The sequence below is a fragment of the Barbatula barbatula genome (genome assembly GCF_947034865.1).
Source record: "Barbatula barbatula genome assembly, chromosome: 11".
In the NCBI taxonomy this organism is placed as follows: Eukaryota; Metazoa; Chordata; class Actinopteri; order Cypriniformes; family Nemacheilidae; genus Barbatula; species Barbatula barbatula.
The window spans coordinates 24,332,545-24,343,779 of NC_136774.1; positions in this window are offsets into that span (position 1 = coordinate 24,332,545).

Sequence of the window (11,235 nt, forward strand, 5' to 3'; positions counted from 1 at the left end):
TCGACGTGTATAGTTTTTGAAAGACACTTTAAAAAAAATATATTTTAACAGACAAATTTGGAGCCTGATGTCGTTCGAAAGATCTTTCACGAGCACCTGCGACCTTCCTAAGTCGAGCTAGACCACTGAACAGAAAGGCGTCTGAAAAGTATATCTCTGCCCAGGAAGGTCGCAGCAGGACGAGGCCGACACCTTTCTAACGACACCAAGCACTCGTCGCTGCGACCTTCCTAAGCCGAGCTAGACCCCCGAACAGAAAGGCGTCTGAAAAGCGTATCTCTGGCCAGGAAGGTCGCAGCAGGACGAGGTCGGACGCGTCTCGAAGGACTCGCCGAGACCTTTCCAACGACACCAAGCACTCGTCGCTGCGACCTTCCTAGGCCGAGATATTTTTTCTAGAGCCGTTTCTGTTTGGCTCCCCCTATCCGTCACGGAAGGTCGTACCGCGTCGGTCGACGGCTCGTTGGAAAGGTGTCATCCAGACCTTTCCGACAACACCCGTCTCGCGTTTCTAGTCCATTCCTACACGGAGTTATAACGTTTGTCCGCCAGGCGGCGCTATTTTTTGAATAAGTGGGCATAACTCTGCGTAGGAAGGTCGTAGAGATACGAACGTAGGCTCGTCGGAAAGGTCTCGTCCACGCCTTTCGAACGGAACGCGGTCCGACAATTGTTTCCGAGCCTTTCGATGAGATGTGTTGCAATTCGTGTCCATCGCAGAGGGTTCCTGACCTTAGGTTTAGAGTTTGGTTGGGGTGGGGGTTAGATGAATTTTGCCTAATTGTCCAACGACCAGAAGGTGCCTGACCTTAGGGTAAGAGTTTGGTTCGGATGGGGGATAGATCAGATATCAGAATAGGGTTACCAGAGTAGGTTGTAGGGCAAAAAACGAAGGTTGCACCCCTGGTGAAGTGCACCCCCCCACTTATCTTTCGAAGGGAGGTTAGTAGAGACTTGAAATTGCGTATATATAGTAATTGGCGGACGCCCTTTCCAACGCACTCACTTTTAGCTCGATAGCGCCACCACCGGCCGAGATAAGGAAGTGCACCCCCCTTAATTAAAGTGTAAAAGGAAAACGAGGCACGTCATTATATAGTTTCGAGGTCGCCGAGCACGATGGTGAAGGTTTGGAGTCGATCCGAGCTTCCGTTTTCAAGTGCACCCCAGGGTGAAGTTTTGTAAAAGTTTCGAAAATTTTCCTAAGTCCAAAAGTGAAAAATCTACACGTTTCAGGCCATTCGGAGTCGATCTGTATAGTTTTCGAGAGACACTTTTTGTAAAAATGTTCAAGGGGTTGTACTTGGCCGAAAACACGCTCTAAACAGTAGAATTTGGAGTCGACGTAACTCGGGCCTCGAAGATCGTAGAACCTGGAGCCACGCGTCGAGAGGGGAGGTCCAGGCCTTTCCAACGACACCAAGCACGCGTCGCTGCGACGTTCCTAAGCCGAGCTAGACCCCCGAACAGAAAGGCGTCTGAAAGGTGTATCTCTGGCCAGGAAGGTCGCAGCAGGACGTGGTCGGACGCGTCTTAAAGGACTCGCCGAGACCTTTCCAACGACACCAAGCACTCGTCGCTGCGACCTTCCTAGGCCGAGATATTTTTTCTAGAGCCGTTTCTGTTTGGGTTAGGGTTAGGTTAGGGTTAGGTTAGGTTAGGGTTAGGGTAGGGAATACGAAATACGACAGCAACCCCCACGGCGCATTGCCTGTAGTTTGGTGTAGGAAGCTGAAGAAAAGGCACGGGCCGACGCATGTTTTTTGAGTGTCGCAGGACCCCTAACTACCGCGGTGTTGCTTGCATAGATGTTTATCCCCGTTGACCAAACCCGGCCGTCCTTCCAGTGTTTGTAGTATAGTTCTTAAGCCCTCCCCTTTCCCTTTTTCCAGATGCAACTCTCTGAGCCCCGGTCCGCCTCGCCGAGTCCTCCCTGATATCTGATAACTCCTACCCTAACCTTGACTTTTAAACCTTATGATCCCAATGGTCCTTTAGTTATTTGCCGTCCGGTCCTGTCTCCTGGTGATCTTTTTTTGACCCGCATCCCTGCTTGCCTCAAGGTTACCTGACATTAGGTGTTTGACATTTAGGTTTTTGGTATTCCAAGTTTCCTGACCTTAGGTTTAGAATTTGATTCGGATAGGGAGATCCTTTTTCCGACCCGCATCCCTGCTTGCCTCAAGGTTACCTGACATTAGGTGTGTGACATTTAGGTTTTGGTACTCTAAGTTTCCTGACCTTAGGTTAAGAATTTTGATTCGGATAGGGAGATCTTTCTTTGACCCGCATCCCTGCTTGCCTCAAGGTTACCTGACATTAGGTGTTTGACATTTAGGTTTTTGGTATTCCAAGTTTCCTGACCTTAGGTTTAGAATAGGGTTAGGGTTAGGGTTAGGGTGAAAAGAACCTCACACCCCAGACTAATGTCCAGGGATGAGTTTTGCACTGTCCATCTCCAGTGTGCAAGAGACCCAGGCACTCAAATAAATCATATTTTTTTAAGATTAGGGCGTACATTTTTTGTTCCCATTAAGGTGTTGGGGTTCAGTTGTTAAAGGGTTAGTCTGTAGAGGTGTCCCAATTTAGGTGAAAAGAACCTCACACCCCAGACTAATGTCCAGGGATGAGTTTTGCACTGTCCATCTCCAGTCTGCAAGAGACCCAGGCACTCAAATAAATCATATTTTTTTAAGATTAGGGCGTACATTTTTTGTTCCCATTAAGGTGTTGGGGTTCAGTTGTTAAAGGGTTAGTCTGTAGAGGTGTCCCAATTTAGGTGTTAGGGTTAGGGTTAGATAGGGTTTTATTTTTAGGTTTAGGTGTGTAGGGTTAGGTTTAGTGGTTAGGTGTTAGGTATAGTTGTTAGGTGTTAGGGTTAGGGTGTGGGTTAGGGTTAGGGTTAGGGTTAGGGTTAGGGGCAAAAAATCCAAGATCTAGGGCCCTGAGGCCCCAGAAATGGCTGTGCACTGGCCCACCCTCTACTGACCACCCAAGGTCACCCGAGGCCAAGAGGAGAAAACGATGCCGCACACGAGTGTCCCCACAATTCCTGTAATATTTTATTTGTGTATGTAAATGCTGACCAAATTGTGTTGTGTTATAGGGTTAGGTTGTAGGGCAAAAAACGAAGGTTGCACCCCTGGTGAAGTGCACCCCCCCACTTATCTTTCGAAGGGAGGTTAGTAGAGACTTGAAATTGCGTATATATAGTAATTGGCGGACGCCCTTTCCAACGCACTCACTTTTAGCTCGATAGCGCCACCACCGGCCGAGATAAGGAAGTGCACCCCCCTTAATTAAAGTGTAAAAGGAAAACGAGGCACGTCATTATATAGTTTCGAGGTCGCCGAGCACGATGGTGAAGGTTTGGAGTCGATCCGAGCTTCCGTTTTCAAGTGCACCCCAGGGTGAAGTTTTGTAAAAGTTTCGAAAATTTTCCTAAGTCCAAAAGTGAAAAATCTACACGTTTCAGGCCATTCGGAGTCGATCTGTATAGTTTTCGAGAGACACTTTTTGTAAAAATGTTCAAGGGGTTGTACTTGGCCGAAAACACGCTCTAAACAGTAGAATTTGGAGTCGACGTAACTCGGGCCTCGAAGATCGTAGAACCTGGAGCCACGCGTCGAGAGGGGAGGTCCAGGCCTTTCCAACGACACCAAGCACGCGTCGCTGCGACGTTCCTAAGCCGAGCTAGACCCCCGAACAGAAAGGCGTCTGAAAGGTGTATCTCTGGCCAGGAAGGTCGCAGCAGGACGTGGTCGGACGCGTCTTAAAGGACTCGCCGAGACCTTTCCAACGACACCAAGCACTCGTCGCTGCGACCTTCCTAGGCCGAGATATTTTTTCTAGAGCCGTTTCTGTTTGGGTTAGGGTTAGGTTAGGGTTAGGTTAGGTTAGGTTAGGGTTAGGGTAGGGAATACGAAATACGACAGCAACCCCCACGGCGCATTGCCTGTAGTTTGGTGTACAAAGCTGAAGAAAAGGCACGGGCCGACGCATGTTTTTTGAGTGTCGCAGGACCCCTAACTACCGCGGTGTTGCTTGCATAGATGTTTATCCCCGTTGACCAAACCCGGCCGTCCTTCCAGTGTTTGTAGTATAGTTCTTAAGCCCTCCCCTTTCCCTTTTTCCAGATGCAACTCTCTGAGCCCCGGTCCGCCTCGCCGAGTCCTCCCTGATATCTGATAACTCCTACCCTAACCTTGACTTTTAAACCTTATGATCCCAATGGTCCTTTAGTTATTTGCCGTCCGGTCCTGTCTCCTGGTGATCTTTTTTTGACCCGCATCCCTGCTTGCCTCAAGGTTACCTGACATTAGGTGTTTGACATTTAGGTTTTTGGTATTCCAAGTTTCCTGACCTTAGGTTTAGAATTTGATTCGGATAGGGAGATCCTTTTTCCGACCCGCATCCCTGCTTGCCTCAAGGTTACCTGACATTAGGTGTGTGACATTTAGGTTTTGGTACTCTAAGTTTCCTGACCTTAGGTTAAGAATTTTGATTCGGATAGGGAGATCTTTCTTTGACCCGCATCCCTGCTTGCCTCAAGGTTACCTGACATTAGGTGTTTGACATTTAGGTTTTTGGTATTCCAAGTTTCCTGACCTTAGGTTTAGAATAGGGTTAGGGTTAGGGTTAGGGTGAAAAGAACCTCACACCCCAGACTAATGTCCAGGGATGAGTTTTGCACTGTCCATCTCCAGTGTGCAAGAGACCCAGGCACTCAAATAAATCATATTTTTTTAAGATTAGGGCGTACATTTTTTGTTCCCATTAAGGTGTTGGGGTTCAGTTGTTAAAGGGTTAGTCTGTAGAGGTGTCCCAATTTAGGTGAAAAGAACCTCACACCCCAGACTAATGTCCAGGGATGAGTTTTGCACTGTCCATCTCCAGTCTGCAAGAGACCCAGGCACTCAAATAAATCATATTTTTTTAAGATTAGGGCGTACATTTTTTGTTCCCATTAAGGTGTTGGGGTTCAGTTGTTAAAGGGTTAGTCTGTAGAGGTGTCCCAATTTAGGTGTTAGGGTTAGGGTTAGATAGGGTTTTATTTTTAGGTTTAGGTGTGTAGGGTTAGGTTTAGTGGTTAGGTGTTAGGTATAGTTGTTAGGTGTTAGGGTTAGGGTGTGGGTTAGGGTTAGGGTTAGGGTTAGGGTTAGGGGCAAAAAATCCAAGATCTAGGGCCCTGAGGCCCCAGAAATGGCTGTGCACTGGGTTAGGGTTAGGGTTAGGGTTAGGGTTAGGGTTAGGTTGTAGGGCAAAAAACGAAGGTTGCACCCCTGGTGAAGTGCACCCCCCCACTTATCTTTCGAAGGGAGGTTAGTAGAGACTTGAAATTGCGTATATATAGTAATTGGCGGACGCCCTTTCCAACGCACTCACTTTTAGCTCGATAGCGCCACCACCGGCCGAGATAAGGAAGTGCACCCCCCTTAATTAAAGTGTAAAAGGAAAACGAGGCACGTCATTATATAGTTTCGAGGTCGCCGAGCACGATGGTGAAGGTTTGGAGTCGATCCGAGCTTCCGTTTTCAAGTGCACCCCAGGGTGAAGTTTTGTAAAAGTTTCGAAAATTTTCCTAAGTCCAAAAGTGAAAAATCTACACGTTTCAGGCCATTCGGAGTCGATCTGTATAGTTTTCGAGAGACACTTTTTGTAAAAATGTTCAAGGGGTTGTACTTGGCCGAAAACACGCTCTAAACAGTAGAATTTGGAGTCGACGTAACTCGGGCCTCGAAGATCGTAGAACCTGGAGCCACGCGTCGAGAGGGGAGGTCCAGGCCTTTCCAACGACACCAAGCACGCGTCGCTGCGACGTTCCTAAGCCGAGCTAGACCCCCGAACAGAAAGGCGTCTGAAAGGTGTATCTCTGGCCAGGAAGGTCGCAGCAGGACGTGGTCGGACGCGTCTTAAAGGACTCGCCGAGACCTTTCCAACGACACCAAGCACTCGTCGCTGCGACCTTCCTAGGCCGAGATATTTTTTCTAGAGCCGTTTCTGTTTGGGTTAGGGTTAGGTTAGGGTTAGGTTAGGTTAGGGTTAGGGTAGGGAATACGAAATACGACAGCAACCCCCACGGCGCATTGCCTGTAGTTTGGTGTAGGAAGCTGAAGAAAAGGCACGGGCCGACGCATGTTTTTTGAGTGTCGCAGGACCCCTAACTACCGCGGTGTTGCTTGCATAGATGTTTATCCCCGTTGACCAAACCCGGCCGTCCTTCCAGTGTTTGTAGTATAGTTCTTAAGCCCTCCCCTTTCCCTTTTTCCAGATGCAACTCTCTGAGCCCCGGTCCGCCTCGCCGAGTCCTCCCTGATATCTGATAACTCCTACCCTAACCTTGACTTTTAAACCTTATGATCCCAATGGTCCTTTAGTTATTTGCCGTCCGGTCCTGTCTCCTGGTGATCTTTTTTTGACCCGCATCCCTGCTTGCCTCAAGGTTACCTGACATTAGGTGTTTGACATTTAGGTTTTTGGTATTCCAAGTTTCCTGACCTTAGGTTTAGAATTTGATTCGGATAGGGAGATCCTTTTTCCGACCCGCATCCCTGCTTGCCTCAAGGTTACCTGACATTAGGTGTGTGACATTTAGGTTTTGGTACTCTAAGTTTCCTGACCTTAGGTTAAGAATTTTGATTCGGATAGGGAGATCTTTCTTTGACCCGCATCCCTGCTTGCCTCAAGGTTACCTGACATTAGGTGTTTGACATTTAGGTTTTTGGTATTCCAAGTTTCCTGACCTTAGGTTTAGAATAGGGTTAGGGTTAGGGTTAGGGTGAAAAGAACCTCACACCCCAGACTAATGTCCAGGGATGAGTTTTGCACTGTCCATCTCCAGTGTGCAAGAGACCCAGGCACTCAAATAAATCATATTTTTTTAAGATTAGGGCGTACATTTTTTGTTCCCATTAAGGTGTTGGGGTTCAGTTGTTAAAGGGTTAGTCTGTAGAGGTGTCCCAATTTAGGTGAAAAGAACCTCACACCCCAGACTAATGTCCAGGGATGAGTTTTGCACTGTCCATCTCCAGTCTGCAAGAGACCCAGGCACTCAAATAAATCATATTTTTTTAAGATTAGGGCGTACATTTTTTGTTCCCATTAAGGTGTTGGGGTTCAGTTGTTAAAGGGTTAGTCTGTAGAGGTGTCCCAATTTAGGTGTTAGGGTTAGGGTTAGATAGGGTTTTATTTTTAGGTTTAGGTGTGTAGGGTTAGGTTTAGTGGTTAGGTGTTAGGTATAGTTGTTAGGTGTTAGGGTTAGGGTGTGGGTTAGGGTTAGGGTTAGGGTTAGGGTTAGGGGCAAAAAATCCAAGATCTAGGGCCCTGAGGCCCCAGAAATGGCTGTGCACTGGCCCACCCTCTACTGACCACCCAAGGTCACCCGAGGCCAAGAGGAGAAAACGATGCCGCACACGAGTGTCCCCACAATTCCTGTAATATTTTATTTGTGTATGTAAATGCTGACCAAATTGTGTTGTGTTATAGGGTTAGGTTGTAGGGCAAAAAACGAAGGTTGCACCCCTGGTGAAGTGCACCCCCCCACTTATCTTTCGAAGGGAGGTTAGTAGAGACTTGAAATTGCGTATATATAGTAATTGGCGGACGCCCTTTCCAACGCACTCACTTTTAGCTCGATAGCGCCACCACCGGCCGAGATAAGGAAGTGCACCCCCCTTAATTAAAGTGTAAAAGGAAAACGAGGCACGTCATTATATAGTTTCGAGGTCGCCGAGCACGATGGTGAAGGTTTGGAGTCGATCCGAGCTTCCGTTTTCAAGTGCACCCCAGGGTGAAGTTTTGTAAAAGTTTCGAAAATTTTCCTAAGTCCAAAAGTGAAAAATCTACACGTTTCAGGCCATTCGGAGTCGATCTGTATAGTTTTCGAGAGACACTTTTTGTAAAAATGTTCAAGGGGTTGTACTTGGCCGAAAACACGCTCTAAACAGTAGAATTTGGAGTCGACGTAACTCGGGCCTCGAAGATCGTAGAACCTGGAGCCACGCGTCGAGAGGGGAGGTCCAGGCCTTTCCAACGACACCAAGCACGCGTCGCTGCGACGTTCCTAAGCCGAGCTAGACCCCCGAACAGAAAGGCGTCTGAAAGGTGTATCTCTGGCCAGGAAGGTCGCAGCAGGACGTGGTCGGACGCGTCTTAAAGGACTCGCCGAGACCTTTCCAACGACACCAAGCACTCGTCGCTGCGACCTTCCTAGGCCGAGATATTTTTTCTAGAGCCGTTTCTGTTTGGGTTAGGGTTAGGTTAGGGTTAGGTTAGGTTAGGTTAGGGTTAGGGTAGGGAATACGAAATACGACAGCAACCCCCACGGCGCATTGCCTGTAGTTTGGTGTACAAAGCTGAAGAAAAGGCACGGGCCGACGCATGGGTTAGGGTAGGGTTAGGGTTAGGGTTAGGGTTAGGGTTAGGGTTAGGGTTAGGGTTAGGGTTAGGGTTAGGGTTAGGGTTAGGATTAGAGATGAACACCATGATTATACAGCAGAGGATCATACACTAGCCCCAGAATGCTTCTCTGAAGGCGATTATCTCTGTCGTTTCGTGCAGCAGAAACTTGAAACTTTGCACACACACTATTTGGAGGACGCCCTTTCCGATGCACTTTATTTAAACTCTATAGCGCCACCACCAGCCGAGATACGCCATTGAGCCCCCCTTATATAAAGTCTAAATTGAAAATGAGACACGTCCATGTATAGTTTCGAGGCCGCCGAACACGACGGCGAAGGTTTGGAATCGATCCGAGCTTTCGTTTTCGAATGAGCCCCCTGGTGAAGTTTTCGAAAAGGTTCCTAAGTCCAAAAGTGAAAAAGATGTTTTATATATATTTTTTCTAATAATATTGAATAATAATATTTATATTTGAGGGGAGAGGGGACATATAATTAACAAAGGCCAAAGGTCGGTGTCTTTAAGGTTTATATTAGACCGTAAACGTTCGTCTCTGTGTGTTTTGCATGAATGTGGTTATGGCATGAACTACCCCGGACCTAGGGGGACCTGTCATTAGGGCTATAATTGCACGGGTTGCCTGACCTTAGGTGTTAGGGTGAGTTTGAAGTAGGTATCGTCCCTCAGACACTGTCGCGTGTCCCTCGTGTGTGTGATCATATGGTTAGGGACTTGTGAGAGCCAAAGCCATTATCAGCATATATATGTGTGTATATATATATATATATATATGTGTGTGTGTGTGTGTATATATATATATATATATATATATATATATATATATATATATATATATATATATATATATATATGCATATATATCCGATGTTCCTCGTGGACTGCAATTCCATAACACCGTTTTCTTTTAGGAATAATATTCTAAAAACTATTTTTTAATTTAGCCCAATGAGGATAGTGTTCCAATTATGTATACGCAATGTCCTTAGGTGTTTCCGATAGAAGAATAATCCTAAACAAATCACAGTTGAGCAATTTGATATTCATACCTTCTCAGTAGACAAATGCAATTATGCAACAAGAAGACCTGCGCGACAGTCTCCCTCTGGTGGGCAAACAACGGAATAGTCCTCATTAAATGAAATGCCTAAGGGGATTCTATTTTGTAATTTTTTGACCGAATAACGTGATAAACCTGTAGTTTCTATGCAAAATCGTGATTCCTAAATTATTAATTCATCAAAGGGGATGTACATCTGGAGTGAAATGTCACTGTAATGTGTTGAGACTGTAAAGAATCAGAACACGGAAGCATCCAGGCGGGGTCAGTTACAAGTCCCGGTCAATAACTGCTAATCTTATTGTCCTTTTACGTATGTCTAGATGATCATCAAGTATAAATAATACCCTCTCCTATATCCTGTATTCTGTATTCTATTCGTAAAAAAGTACACCCATGTACGAGACCGTATCCTTTGATGGACATCTGTATCGACGACGCGTTTATTCAAATAAAATTTCAGGGTGTAAACAAAGTCAATTTCCCACTGGGTCTCATTGCCTCACACACATCCACTTCAATCAACACATTTTGTTTTCCTTTAAATTCTTCACATACAAGGTTATTAACATTTAGAGGAAGGTCAAGTAAAGTAAATCTCCACGGGTCACACACACACACACACACACACACACACACACACACACACACACACAAGAGAGGGATCGCCCAATCAGGTGAGTATTTATCCAATAATATTTTTTTATATGTATTTTTTCGAATAATATTGAATAATACTATTTATATTTAAGGGGAGAGGGGATATATAATTAACAAAGGTCAAAGGTCGGTGTCTTTAAGGTTTATATTAGACCGTAAACGTTCGTCTCGGTGTGTTTTGCATGAATGTGGTTATGGCATGAACTACCCCGGACCTAGGGGGACCTGTCATTAGGGCTATAATTGCACGGGGGTGCATGACCTTAGGTGTTAGGGTGAGTTTGAAGTAGGTATCGTCCCTCAGACACTGTCGCGTGTCCCTCGTGTGTGTGATCATATGGTTAGGGACTTGTGAGAGCCAAAGCCATTATCAGCATATATATGTGTATATATCAGGTGAGTATTAATCCAATGATATTTTTTTATTTGTATTTTTTCTAATAATATTGAATAATAATATTTATATTTGAGGGGAGAGGGGATATATAATTAACAAAGGCCAAAGGTCGGTGTCTTTAAGGTTTATATTAGACCTAAACGTTCGTCTCGTCGTGTTTTGCACAAGAATTTGAACATCAACTGTGAGTCTGCTAAAATGTGTCACTCTTAGCCGTTTCTCACATCAACGCAACCCTTTTCCAGCAGAGGGCGCAAGAGCCCAGATTCGGGGGCATTGTAGGCTAAGTTTAAAGACCTTAGGTTTAGAATTTGATTCGGATAGGGAGATCTTTTTCGCCCCCCGCATCCCTGCTTGCCTCAAGGTTACCTGACATTAGGTGTTTGACATTTAGGTTTTTGGTAATCTAAGTTTTCTGACCTTAGGTGTTAGGAACTTGTGAGAGCCAAAGCCAAATGTCAAAAGACAGAGCTCGGTGTGCACTGGCCACAAACCAGCTGACCACCCCAAACGCCTCCGGTCCGATCCCAGAGACAGTCACGGTCCCCACCCCATGGGGGAATCAATCATAAAAGGCTCACATGGCAGTCAAAATGTATTCAACATATCCCAATGTCAGACACCCTATAATTCAGAACCATTACCTTCACCGAAAATCCCACGAGCACAGGTTGAGTAGGGTTTGGTTACTGGAAGT